General features: G+C 44.9%; 1 protein-coding gene across 2 annotated transcripts in view; it reads right to left on the minus strand.

The window, feature by feature from the left end:
- Positions 1-5,402: 5,402 nt before the first annotated feature.
- Positions 5,403-12,770, minus strand: part of ADCK1 (aarF domain containing kinase 1) — a 181,024-nt gene continuing 173,656 nt past the window's right edge. The window contains exons 13-15 of one of the 2 annotated variants that reach the window (XR_003515977.2): positions 7,996-8,171; positions 6,855-7,134; positions 5,403-5,846 (exon numbers count right to left, since the gene is read on the minus strand). The gene's annotated coding sequence lies outside the window, so the exon portion shown is untranslated. The remainder of the gene's footprint in view (positions 5,847-6,854; positions 7,135-7,995; positions 8,172-12,770) is intronic. The other variant, XR_003515976.2, reaches the window with a different exon arrangement.

Consider the following 12,770-nt stretch of genomic DNA (forward strand, 5'->3'; position numbering starts at 1 on the left):
GGGCCGAGGCCATGGATGGTCCTCCCTTGCCCCTCCTTTCCACAAGGTGTTGGCCCAAGGACGCTCCTTAAAAGGCCTGCTCCACAAACTTAGCCACCGAGTCATTTGACAGGAAGCCAGACCTCAACAATCAGCATTTGTGGAACGAAAGAGGAGAGAGGGGGGAAGAAAGAGCTTTGACTCTGACTCTCTACTGTTAATCACTTTCCACGTCCCAAGAGCACCTCAGATTTGCCTGCTTCTCTCCACGGGCAATGCCACCACCGTCATCAAAGCGAGCAGCCTCTGTCCTTTGAAGCCCGGCATCTCTTCTGCAGCACACACTGGTGGGGCCCACCCCAGACCCCATGGGCCCCGTCTGGGCTCACCTGCAGCTGCGGTAGGTGGTTGCAGCTCCCTGCCTGAGGGCTTCCGTCCATTAGCCCAGGAGCTTGCTCAGCCCTGGAGCAGGACAGCGGCTGTGCTAGGGATTTAACGCCCAGTGAACACTCCTCAACCCTTGAGAGCCAGAGTCCCCTATAAATAACCACCCCCACACCCTGGGAGGATGGGGTCCACAAGACTCCTCAGAGGTCCCCAGGAAATTCAGCCCCTCCTCCCAGGCCCCATCATCTATCCCCCTTTATTTATTGGCTTTTCTCTCATTTCTTCTCAGTTCCCCCATTCCCTCAGATGTGCTTCCCAAATAAAGGCTACTTTCACCCAAATCCCTGTCTCAGCGTCTGCTTCCGGCGGAATAGGTGAACCTCCTACCCGGCCCCAGACTTCCACTCTTACTTCTTTGTGTTTCTGAGAGGCAGGACCGCAGGGACACTCGCCTCTTTCACCACAGAGACTTCACCTGTGTGGCTCAATGTATTCTTCATTCAACAACTATTCATTGAGTGCCTACCACTTAAGGGTCAGGAATCCTTGCGCTGATGGAACTGACCTCCCTCATCCTCTCCCCCCTTTGCCCTCCTTCCCCAACACATACGCCTGCTTCTTTCTCTTCGCTCACTCCTACTTACCATTCAAGTCTCAGCTCAAATGTCCCATCCTCCAAGAGATCTTACTGCCCCCCTTCCCATCAACTCCTCCCTTCCCCACCCCCACCCCCCGCACAGAGCCTGACCTTTCTCATTACACCTGTCACCAGATTTGTCTCTCCCGACATCATGCTCCCTCCACAAGCATAAGACAATGCCCATTGCTCTCTCAATGTATCCTCTGCCCTTAGCGCTGTGCCTGGTACCTAGTGAACGAACCAGTAAATGAATGAGTGAGTGAATGATCTAATGGCACCGTTGTCACTAATGAAAGGTAAGCAGAGGAATGAGAAACTCATCCTTGTGGTTGGGCAGGAAGAGGCAGATGAAGAGAAAATTTTCACAGTAGCCAGTAATGGTGACTGAGACGACCACAAATTGTGGAGGTCTAGACCATCAGGTAGCAGCCAGAATGTCCGTGGGGGCCAGAGAGAGCAGCAAGGAGGATGCACCGTGAGATGCAGAAAAGGCAACCCTCCAAAACCAAACCTTTTATTCCTCCTTCACCATTCCCCAGCCACAGAGAGGCAGCAATGGAAGGTATCTCGGGGAACATCTATCCTCCCGTTTCCCAGGTGAGAAAACCAATACCCAGAGAGGTGCCTTGGCCTAGTCCTATGATTAGTGGCAAGCCTCCAAATGCTGAACTTACTGTCCATTGCTTGTTAAAATCTGAGCCTCAGGCTGGCCCGTTCCAGGCTGTAGGTACAGCTTCCCACAGCATGCCCTCAACCACGAGCAGCTCATTGTCCAGGAGAGACAGCTTCCAGGCTATATATCAGTAATCAGTGACGTGTGGGATGCTCATACCCCTCTCCTGGTAGCCCGGCTCTCCCACATTGTCTTTCTCCCACCAAAGGACTGCTCTGAGGAGACCACCCAGACTCCACCTTTCTAGAACCTGTGCCCTGGATTCCAACAGCCTTTCCCAGGATTGAACTCTTGCTTAATTCTTGCGTGTTCAGGCCTCCTCAAAGAAGCTCAGTGCCCCCAGGTGCTCTGTGCATCCAGATGTGACTCAGACAGTAAAGGCAAGCCTCCCCTGATGGACACTTACTGGGCTCTGCCCACCCATTTTGGGTTTAGTCCTAGCAATAAACCTCACCCCAAGCTGAACAGCAAATTATCAGTAGCAACTGGGCAACGTCGCAACTGAAATCTCTTTATACTTGGTCTTCAATATATCAGAAGAATAAGCAAACATACAGAAAAAATAATAACTCACTTTATTAAAAGCTTTTGATGTGCCAAAACCTATGTTAAGCATTATATTGGATTTAATATAACAATTGTATGAGGTAGAAAGTTTTATCATCAATCCCATTTACTTATAAAGAAACTGAGACTCAGTGAAGTCAAGTGACTTGCCCAAGACCACACAACTAGTAAGTGATAGAACTGGTACTCAAGCCCTTTTCCATCCAACCCCAAGCTCTCAGCTTCCTCCCACCACCAAACCACTCACCCTTTCCCAGAGACCAACCAGGACCCAGACACCAAAAGGGAGCCCAAGTGTGTGCCAAGCACCAACACCTCTGGAAAGATGGCATCCCAGAGCCAAGTGATTATCAAAGGATGGTCAGACTGGCTGATACTCAGGTAAGGAGAAGAGGGAACTACTATCACATATGACCCAGAATCACCATGACCCTATGCCTGCCTCTGAGCTTTGTCCTGGGGCCCAAAGCAAAATGTGAGGCTTGGGAGCCTTCAGCCCCCTTCTCTGCCCCATCCATCCCCTTTCCAGTAGCCCTACCCCACGTCCCCTCACCTCCCCTTAGCCACACACACCCGACACCACTCCATCGTGATAGAGAGAAGCGGCTAGGGAGTTAGGGATGTGTCATCCTTTGAGAGCATACACAGTTTTAAAGTGGATGCAGAAGGAGGCAATCCTAAAACAAAGGAAGAGTTGCTCCCCTACCTTAGGATGTCTCAATCAGCTGTGAGGTAATCTGTCACTACTAGCAGTGAAAATACTAAAATTTGGGATTAAGTATGTTGGAAAACCGAAGTAAACTTGGATCTTCCCTAAAACCACATCATAGTCACTTGAATTTGATGTGTATTCTTGCATGGAAGAGAGAGAACGGCCTGACAATTCATTCACTAGTACCTGCATAACTCACAACCCACTCTGAATATGGCACAATCCAAGTGAATAATTAGGACCACTATATTATTAGTAATGTGGCATTTGGGAATTATTACAGCACTTTACTTTCTCCCAGGTTTTTTTTAGATTATATCAAAACTGGAGTATCCCCAGGGGAGTATACGCCCTGACACGGGAATATCATCCATCATGAACACAACAGCTAGGAAAGGAGGCTCTGAGGAAACTGCAGGCTCAAAAGGGCACTTTGTGGAGACAATAGGAAGCTGTGACAGCTTGTAAGATGCTCCCCGTTTTCATTCAAGAAGGTCTCCAAACCCTGCCTCCTCCATGAACTCTTCCTCCAGCAGTGGGAGAGAACTGTCTGCTCCAGGGCCAGAACTCTCCCAGGGACAAGGGGCCCACCTGCTTCAGTCAGCTCAGCTGCCATACAAAATGCCATAGACAGAGAGGCTTAAACAACGGACTTTTGTTTTTCAGAGTTCTAGAGGCTTGGGACGTTCAAGATCAAGGTGCCAGGAGGTTGGGTGCCTAGTGAGGACTCTCTTTCTGACTTGCAGACAACCACCTTCTTGCCATGTCCCCACATGGCCTTTCCTCGGTGTGTACAAGTGGAGAGAAAGAAAGACATCTCTCTCTCTCTCTCTTATCAGGCCACCAATCCCATCATGAGTGCCTCACCCTCATGACCTCATCTAACTCTAACTACCTCCCAAAGATGCCAGCTCCAAATATCATCACCTTGGGGGCTCGGGCTTCAACATATGAATTTGGGAGGGTCACAGACATCCATTCCATAGCACCAGTGATGGGAATGATCAGTATAAAGATTGGTCCTCAGGTGACTGGTGCAAAAATGGAATCATTCATTCATTCATTCATTCATCAAACTGATATTTATGAGTACTTACTATCTACTAGGCATATACTGACATGGATTAGCACTCATCATATATCAGTGGTCTGCACTGAGGTTCCAGTGTCGATTCAAGTAAATCTAGTTCCTGCCTTCATGAAGATAATAGTCTTCAAGATAGGACAACCAGAATCTGTGGAGAAGAGAGCACCAGATGTCAGTGTGGGTCTCTGCAGAGCTCATTCATTCATTCAGCATTCAGCGAGTATGACTGTGTGCTGGACATGGGGAGAAATCAGACACAGTCTCTGCCCTCAAAGAGCTCACAGCCTAGAACATAGAGGCAGATTGCAAACACAGTGCGGTTAAGTTCTACAGAGCTGAGTCACGACATGTACATGTAATATTTGTGCATACAATTATACAGCAAAAAAAGAGAGAAAAAAATCAGATAAACAACACAGTGGTTCACCCACCATTCCTCCCAGTGAGCAATACCCCAGCACGGGCCTGAGGTGGGGTGTGAAACGAATGTACCTTCGGTGTATTCCACTTCCCATTATCTCTCTTGGTGTGATCGTTGCCTGTTTGATACTCGTTCATGATTAAAAATCCACATTTTCTTCACTCAAGGCCCCTAACCTCAAGCCAACCACTTCATCTGGTCATCAGCCAAAGAAGCGGCATCACTTTCAACACAGGCTGGGCTGGACTTCGTTTTTCTTTTTTTAATATACTTATTGTTTGCAGTACAGTTGACACAAATATTGTATTAGTTACAGGTGTTCAACATAGTGATTTGGCAATTTTGTACATTACTCAGTGCTCACCACGATCAGTATAGTGGGCTGGACTGGCTGTGTGTGGTGATATACTTTGTAAGTTGCCCAGAGAGTTTATCACTTGAGCCGGGACACCCCTGAGAGTGAAGTCTAGTGATGTTGAGAATTACACCAGAACAAGAAGCATAAACTGAGACTGTCCTGAGCAATTCAGGAATCTGGCATCTCTGTTTATGGGTGACTTAAGGGATTTTTATTTATTTTTTAATCTGAAAAGAGGTTTTTTTTAAACAATATGTTTTGTTACACAGGTATTAAATATAAGAATGTTTTCTAGTTTTAATTTTATTTCTTTTAAAATAAAGTTCACAATAATTATTCAAAAAGAACACAGTGAAAAATCTCCCTCTGACTCCTATCCTCAGCCACTCAGTTGCCTGCACAGGAACCAGCAGCCTATACATAAATACATATATATACACACATGCATATACATTTATGTGCATATATGTATACATATATATACATATCTATATTTTACACAAACAATAGCACAGTATTCACACTGTTCTGCCCTTACTTTTTTCTCTTAACAGTACACCTTAGAGATCATTTCATATCGATATGACAAGCTTCCTGCTAATATATGATGCTTTACTATTTCACTGTACGGATGCAAATAATTTATTTAACCAGTCTCCATTGATGGACATACAGATTGTTTCCAATCTTCTGCTGCAATGAATGACCTTGACCATGTATCATCTTGTATATGGGCCAGTCCATCTGTAGAATAAATTCCTGGAAGTAGAACTGCTGAGTCAAAGGGCTTATCAGGTGAGATTCTGTTTGGTGGCTCATAACAGAAAAGCCAAAACATTGGTCATTTAAACAAGATAGAGATTTATTTCTCCCACAAATAAAAGGAGTCTGGTGGTGGGCCATCCAGAGCTGCCATGGACTTCCAAGGGTCAAGAGTGACCAGGATTCTATCTTTCTGCTCTGCCATCCTCTGTTGATTGTGGAGGCCTTCTTTCGGTAAAAGAATACAAAATTACAAATACCTATAGAGTGAGAAAAAAAATCATAATATAATACATGTAAGTTCTTAAGAGCTGAAATAACACAAACATCACATCTGGGAAAAGTAATATTATAACTACTCAACTGCCCACTCTATAATAGGTTTTTTCCCTACTTTTTCTGGCTACATGATCTTCGATCACTTTACCACAGAACAATATTTTGTAATACCTTCTGGAAAATAAATAAAAAGATAATTGAATTTTCCTTCAGCATGGCTCATTAAAATTTATTATTATTGTAGACAGTTAAAATGCATAAAACATGTGAGACATACTATTTGTAGTACCACTACAGATTTTGCCCCACCAATATAGGAATTCTGATAAAATCTATGGTTCCCAATGCCCATAAGAAAAATATCCGGTGTGTTTATTAATGTATAAGCTAAGTTACTGAGCACGTGCCCAGTAAAAGAAAGCTCCTATCTTACCTGGCATCCACGAGTACCAAATTCTCACCTACAATTTTATACATCTTACAAGTGGGAGCATGTTACACAAACTAGTTTCTGGCTCCATTCATTTTAATCTCTTTTTCTCTTCTGCTACCAAATACTTCTGATGCTGGGCATAGGACACATTCACATTGTGATGTGATCCCTGGCCCTGCATCTTGGTATTGCAAAGCCAGGCACAGTAAGCAGTAGGGGTATTCACGGAAGCCATTCCTACAGCAGGACGGCTAGCAAATGACGGCAAACCCCAGAAGCATATCCACTTAAACACCGACTAAATGCAACCCCAGTTCAACTTCCCCCTAGCTGGATTCCCCAAATTCCCGTGGCCATTCCAATACCAGCCAACCCAAGGGAAAGTGTGACACAAGAGAAATCAGAGTTGAAACAGACAGCAGTCTAAACCATGTACAGTTGAAACATCTTACTTCTGCAAAGAAGTTACAAGAACCCCTGACCACATGAACACGCCAGGGCTCTCCTGGGGCAATGCTCGTGCAAGTGAAGGGCTCCGAAAGTTCAGCTCCCTTACCTGCATGGTACAATGGCCCTGGCCAGCAAGGTTCTGGATTCAGACCTGCCAATCACATACCCGTGATCTGGAAGGCGGAGGGGAGGCAGAAGCCCTTCTTCCTTTGCCAATGGCAGGTGCTGAGGTGCCACTGTCAATACATATGAGTTTTTGCACTGGCTATTAGGCTCCATATTCTGCAGTCCATCCATCATCCACTTTGGGTCTACCGACTGTAGAGGGCCGCTGTATGGGTCAGCAGCAGCTTTCATCGGCTGTTTGTTTTAATGTAATTTCCATTCTAATTTCACACATGCAGGAAAGCAAAGAACACAATGAACACCTAGGTTCTATCTGCCCAGTTGCAGCCATCATTAAAATTTTGCCATTTTTTGCTTCATAATTGAATCATTTCATGGTAGATATAAAAGATCGTAACAATTCACCCCTAAACACATATCTCCAAAGAGTAGGGATGCTTTTTCAATTAACAACAAGACCAAAAATATCCCTAACAAAAGTAGCAATAATTCCCTAATATCAGCTAAAAGTCACTTCATATACAAATTTCTACAATTGTCCTAAAGATATATTTTATAGCTATTTCTTTGACACCAGGATCCAATAGGTTTCATGCAATGTATTTGTTATGCCTCTTAAGTCTTGTCTTATTTAGGACAACCCCCTCATGACATTGACTCTTTGTAGAGATCAGGCCAGCTGTCATGTTGAATGTCCCACATTCTAAATACATCTATTTCCTTACTCTGTCATTTCGCTATTCCTAGTATTTCCTGCAAAATGAGGTAGATCTAAAGGCTTGGGGGGTTTCCAGCCAGACTCATTGAGGTATAATTTATATACAGTAAACATCATCCTTTTTACTTTACTGTTCTGTGCATTTTGACAGATACAGTCATGTAATCTAAAAGCTTGGTTTGATTCAGATTTAACACCACTGGTCAAAATACTTTAAAGTGATGCTGTGAACTTCCTATTAAACTTCTTATCACATCCTCAGGTAATGTCTAGTTGTTCCACTATTAATGATACTAATTTTAAACACTGGGTTCCTGTAGCTTTCTGATATCTGAATGTGTATTAGTTTTCTATTGCTGTGCGACAAATTACTATAAACTTGGAGGCTTAAAGCAACACCTACCTATTACCTCATAGTTCTGTAGGTGGGAAGTCGGGCATGGCATCGCCAGGTTCTCTGCTCAGGGGATCACGAGGCTCAAATCAAGGTTTCGGCAGGCTACATTGTCATCTGGAGTCCGGGCTCCTCTTCTAACCTCATTAAAGTTGTTGGTGGGATTCGGTTCTGACTGATCTTGACTGTCGAGGGAAAATAAAACTGATACTACTCAGCAGGGACCTGAAAGGCATATGTCTGGAACCTGGAACCACAGGATTCTTTGGGGTGCCTACTTGTACCTCTATGTCCATTAGGAAATATTAATGGAAAACTACAGTAACCACATACAGGAAGAACCACCAGGAGATTACATTCTTCAGGAAGGAAGGCTTGGGTTATTCCACCAGATAAGAGTACCCCGAATAGCTGGATGCTGGCTGAGGGCAAAAGGAACAAGGGATAGATGGCAGAGGAAGGAAGTTATAATAACCAAAATATAGTAAATATACAAATATGCATATATATTCTTCCTTGCTTTCTTAGGTATTTTCTTCCTCTTTCTTCCCCCTATTATTTTATATAAGGAGTGTTAGTGGCAGCTGATCTTACACTTTAGTCTTTAGAATATCAAACAGATTGTGACTGAACAAGAAGGGAAAAGAACGTCAGCCAGAGATGGACACCACAACTAATGAGTCTCTGGCTCTTTCCTCTTTGGGGAGAGAGTGGCTACCTTGTTTGCATTATTTTTTTAAAGATTTTATTTATTTATTTGAGACAGAGAGCAGAGTGAGAGAGAGCCTGATGCAGGACTTGATCCCAGGACTCTGGGATCTTTTTTTTTAAAGATTTTATTTATTTATTTGACAGAGAGAATGAGACAGAGAGAGAGCATGGGTAGGGGGAGGGTCAGTGGCAGAAGCAGACTTCCTGCTGAGCAGGGAGCCCGACATGGGACTCGATCCCACGACTCCAGGATCATGACCTGAGCCGAAGGCAGTCGCTTAACCAACAGAGCCACCCAGGCGCCCGTGGACTCTGGGATCTTGACTTGAGCCGAAGGCAGTCGCTTAACCAACAGAGCCACCCAGGCGCCCATGGACTCTGGGATCTTGACCTGAGCTGAAGGCAGACGCTTAACCAGCTGAGCCACCCAGGCGCCCCTGCATTATTTTTTTTAGCTATGCTTTCATTTAGATGGAAGCACGTTGTTGTTATATTGTTATATATCATATATGCTGTTGGAAATTTAACTATGGACAAAAGGGCACATACGGATGCTGGGAAGCCAAAGAGCTGGATCGTATGAGATACTATCTACTATAGTTCAGCACCCCTTTCAAGTCCCTCCTCTACTCTCCCATAGGGAGATAAGATACAGATCACAGGGCTTAGAAGTGCAGGAACTACATTTCCCAGATGTCCTTCCCAACTGGGATACAAATAGGGTTGTTTTTTGCCAATGAGATGTGCTCACAGTGAGATATTAAAGACTGAAGTGGGTAGGAGCCATCCCTAACCTGGTTCTGACGGCAGCTGACACGGAGGCTCTGGCCACTGTGAGCTTTGCAGTAGTCAGCCTAGCACTGGCTTCAGGGTTACAAGGCAGCTGTGATTCCCTAGTCTCTGGGTGGTGGCAATGGTTTTCCAGACCTCTCAATCACAGCTTGGGGCAATGTGACCAAGAATCCTAACTTTTGCTCTTCCTGTCCATCTACTGGTTTTTACCATCGTCTGAGTCCCTATATTATATCCCTTTCTGCTCAAAATACCTAAGATGGTTCTGAAGCTCTGAACTGAATGCTGACAGACTCTTCCATGCAGTTTGTACCAATCTGCATTTTCATCCACAACGTTGGAGAGTGCTTCTTTCCCTCACAGCCTAAGCAACACAGTGTATTATTGAACTTCTTGTCGTTTGACTAATCTCTTAGGTGAAAAAGGTATCTTAGTGTAGTTTTAGTTTGCATTTCATTCATTCAGTGACAGTGAACTTCTTTTCATATGTTTAGAAGCAATGAGGATTGCTTCTTCCGTGCATTGTGCCACTAGCTCACTGTCACATGGCTGCAACCACAAGGCTTGGACCCCAGGCCCCTAATCATACCAGGTCACCACAGACCTCCACATTACCAAATCCCATCATCAACCTTTGAGTCTTTTATTTATACTACTAGCAACATTTAGCAAAAATGGCCATGCCTCTTCTTTGAGGCACTGGCTGCCCTTGGCTTCCAGAGCTCATACTATGTTCATTTTCCTCCTAACTCACAGTTCCTTTTGTATGTTCCATCTCATCTCCCCAACTCTATACCATTGGGTTGCCTTGGGCCCCAGGTCTCGGACCCTCTATTGATCCCCATTCACCTGTGATCTTGTCCAGGCTCATGGCTCTCAATCATTTTTCTATACTGAGGGTCCCAAATTTATATCTCTAGCTCCAACCACTCCCCTACTCGAAATCCCCACTTGGATGTTTAAAAGTCATCTCAAACTAACCATGTCCAAATCAAACTCACCTCCTCCCTTCTAAAAAAATAGAACCTTCTCCTCCCAGTGCTCTCTGTTTCAGTTAATAATAGCACAGCACCATCTCACCAGCCACCCAGGCCACAAACCAGGCAGTCCTCCTTGATTCCTATCACCCCTCATCCAATCTTCACAAACCTACCAGACCTACTTTATTTTTTTTTAAGATTTTATTTATTTATTTGAGAGAGAGACAGAGAGAGCATGAGTGGAGGCAAGAGCAGAGGGAGAGGGAGAGAGACAAGTAGACTCTCCACTGAGCAGGGAGCCTGACATGGGGCTCAATCCCTGGACCCTGAGATCATGACCTGAGCCAAAGGCAGATGCTTAACCAACTGAACCACCCAGGCACCCCCATATCTACTTTAAAGGTCCATCGAGAATATGATGTTCGTAGCCCCATCGTGGGTCCTGGCTTATTGTAGTGGCCTCCAAATGATCTCTCTGCCTTCATTCTTGTTCCCTACCAGCTCCTCACAGCATACCTGCTAAAAAGATTCCATTAGAACATAAGTCACATCAAGTCACGCCAATCAAAACACCCCACTGGATTCCCATATTACTCTCAGTAACTTCCAGTTCTTACAAAAGCCTCCCAAGCCCTTCTTGATCTGCCCTCCTGGCCAACAGGTCTCCAATCTTATCTCTACTGCTTTCCCTTCCATACCCTCTACTCCAGCTATATAAGCCTCCTTGTACCTCAGACGCACCAAGCACATGCCAGCTTCGGAAATTTTGCACTTGCTCCCTCTGCCCAGAATGATCTAGACAGCCAAGCTGCTGACTCTCTCAGCTCCTCAGTGCTCAAAGGCACTTCTCATGGAAGAGGCCTTGCTTATTCAAAATAGTCACTTCTGCCCTCCCTCCAGAAAGTCCTATCCCCACTTCCTGCTTTTTCATCATAGCACTTAGGATGATCTGAGCCTCTGCCACCAGCACAAACACCCCCTTACCAGCTAGGAGTGTAAACTCCATGAGAATCAGGATTTCAGGCTGTTTTATTCAGTGCAAAATCCCTAGCACCTAGAACAGTGCTTGGCATATAACAGACCCTCCGTAAGTATCTATATTAATAAATGAATGAACAAAAGTTAACATATAACCTGTAGGACATTCATGTCACAGGATGAGATGTAGATCTGGGAAGCCATGGGAGTGGGTGAAATTACCTTGGAGGGAGGAGATAAAGCTGTAGATGGGAAATACTAACTCACAAGCCATGGTAAGTGTCTAAACTGGAGAAGAAGAGTTCAATGAGAACAGGACAAAAATACTGTAGGGCAGGTGAGGGTTAAGAGTAATAGCTGAAGTATAGGGGGCATCTGAGTGGCTCAGTTAAGCGTCCAACTCTTGGTTTCAGCTCAGGTTGTGGTCTCAAGGTCATGAGATCGAGCCCTACGTCGGGCTCTGCGCTCAGTGTGGAGTCTGCTTGAGTTTCTCTCACCCTCTCCCTCTGTCTCTCCCCCTTGCTCATGCTCTCAAATAAATCAATCTTCAAAAAAAAAAAAGGAATAGCCAAAGTGTAAAATATGTCAGGTACCCTAAATGTATCAACTTACAACAACCCTATGTGTTCAATACCATTATTATTCCTAATTTCCAGACAACTAAGTGAGTACAAAAGGTTTAAGAACTTGCCCAGGGCCATTTGGCAAAACTGGGGTCAGAAGCTGGGCTGTAGTCTTTATGTTTCTACTATAACTGCCCTATAACTGTTTTGATGGGAGCTGATTAGGACTGTACCAAGTTTGTGGAGGATCCTATCTCCAGTCCCCATCTCCATGCTCACCAAGGAAGACAGGAAGAGCATCCGCGGAGTGAGGCAATGTGTCCTTCCCAGGGGGCTAAGATGCATTACCAGAATGAGCTCTGGGGGGAGGACCAACACAGGCTCCTGTCCTGGCTTTGCCACGTAACACTCAGGAAATTCAGCCTAGCTACTGCATATTCCAACTGTCCCCCTCCTCATTGTGCAAAGAGGGAGCCGGCTCACATAATCTCACAAGTTCCTCCTGGCTTAGAAATCCCACAGTCTACAACCAAGGCACCAACTCTGTTAACAAGAGAGAGAAACACATCCTACAAGATACAACTTCCCTGCTACAAGGTCGTAGGGAAAAATCAACAAATAATGAGGGCCTGTTAGACTTTTCTCATGGAATCGGAAGCTCTAAGAAGGTTACTAAGAACTAGGGACTTGGAAAAAGGAGCTATGGCAAGAACTGGACATCCTTCAGGGGGACACTGCACATCTTGGATGCGTGTTCATT

This window comes from Zalophus californianus, chromosome 6 (genome assembly GCF_009762305.2).
Source record: "Zalophus californianus isolate mZalCal1 chromosome 6, mZalCal1.pri.v2, whole genome shotgun sequence".
Lineage (NCBI taxonomy): Eukaryota > Metazoa > Chordata > Mammalia > Carnivora > Otariidae > Zalophus > Zalophus californianus.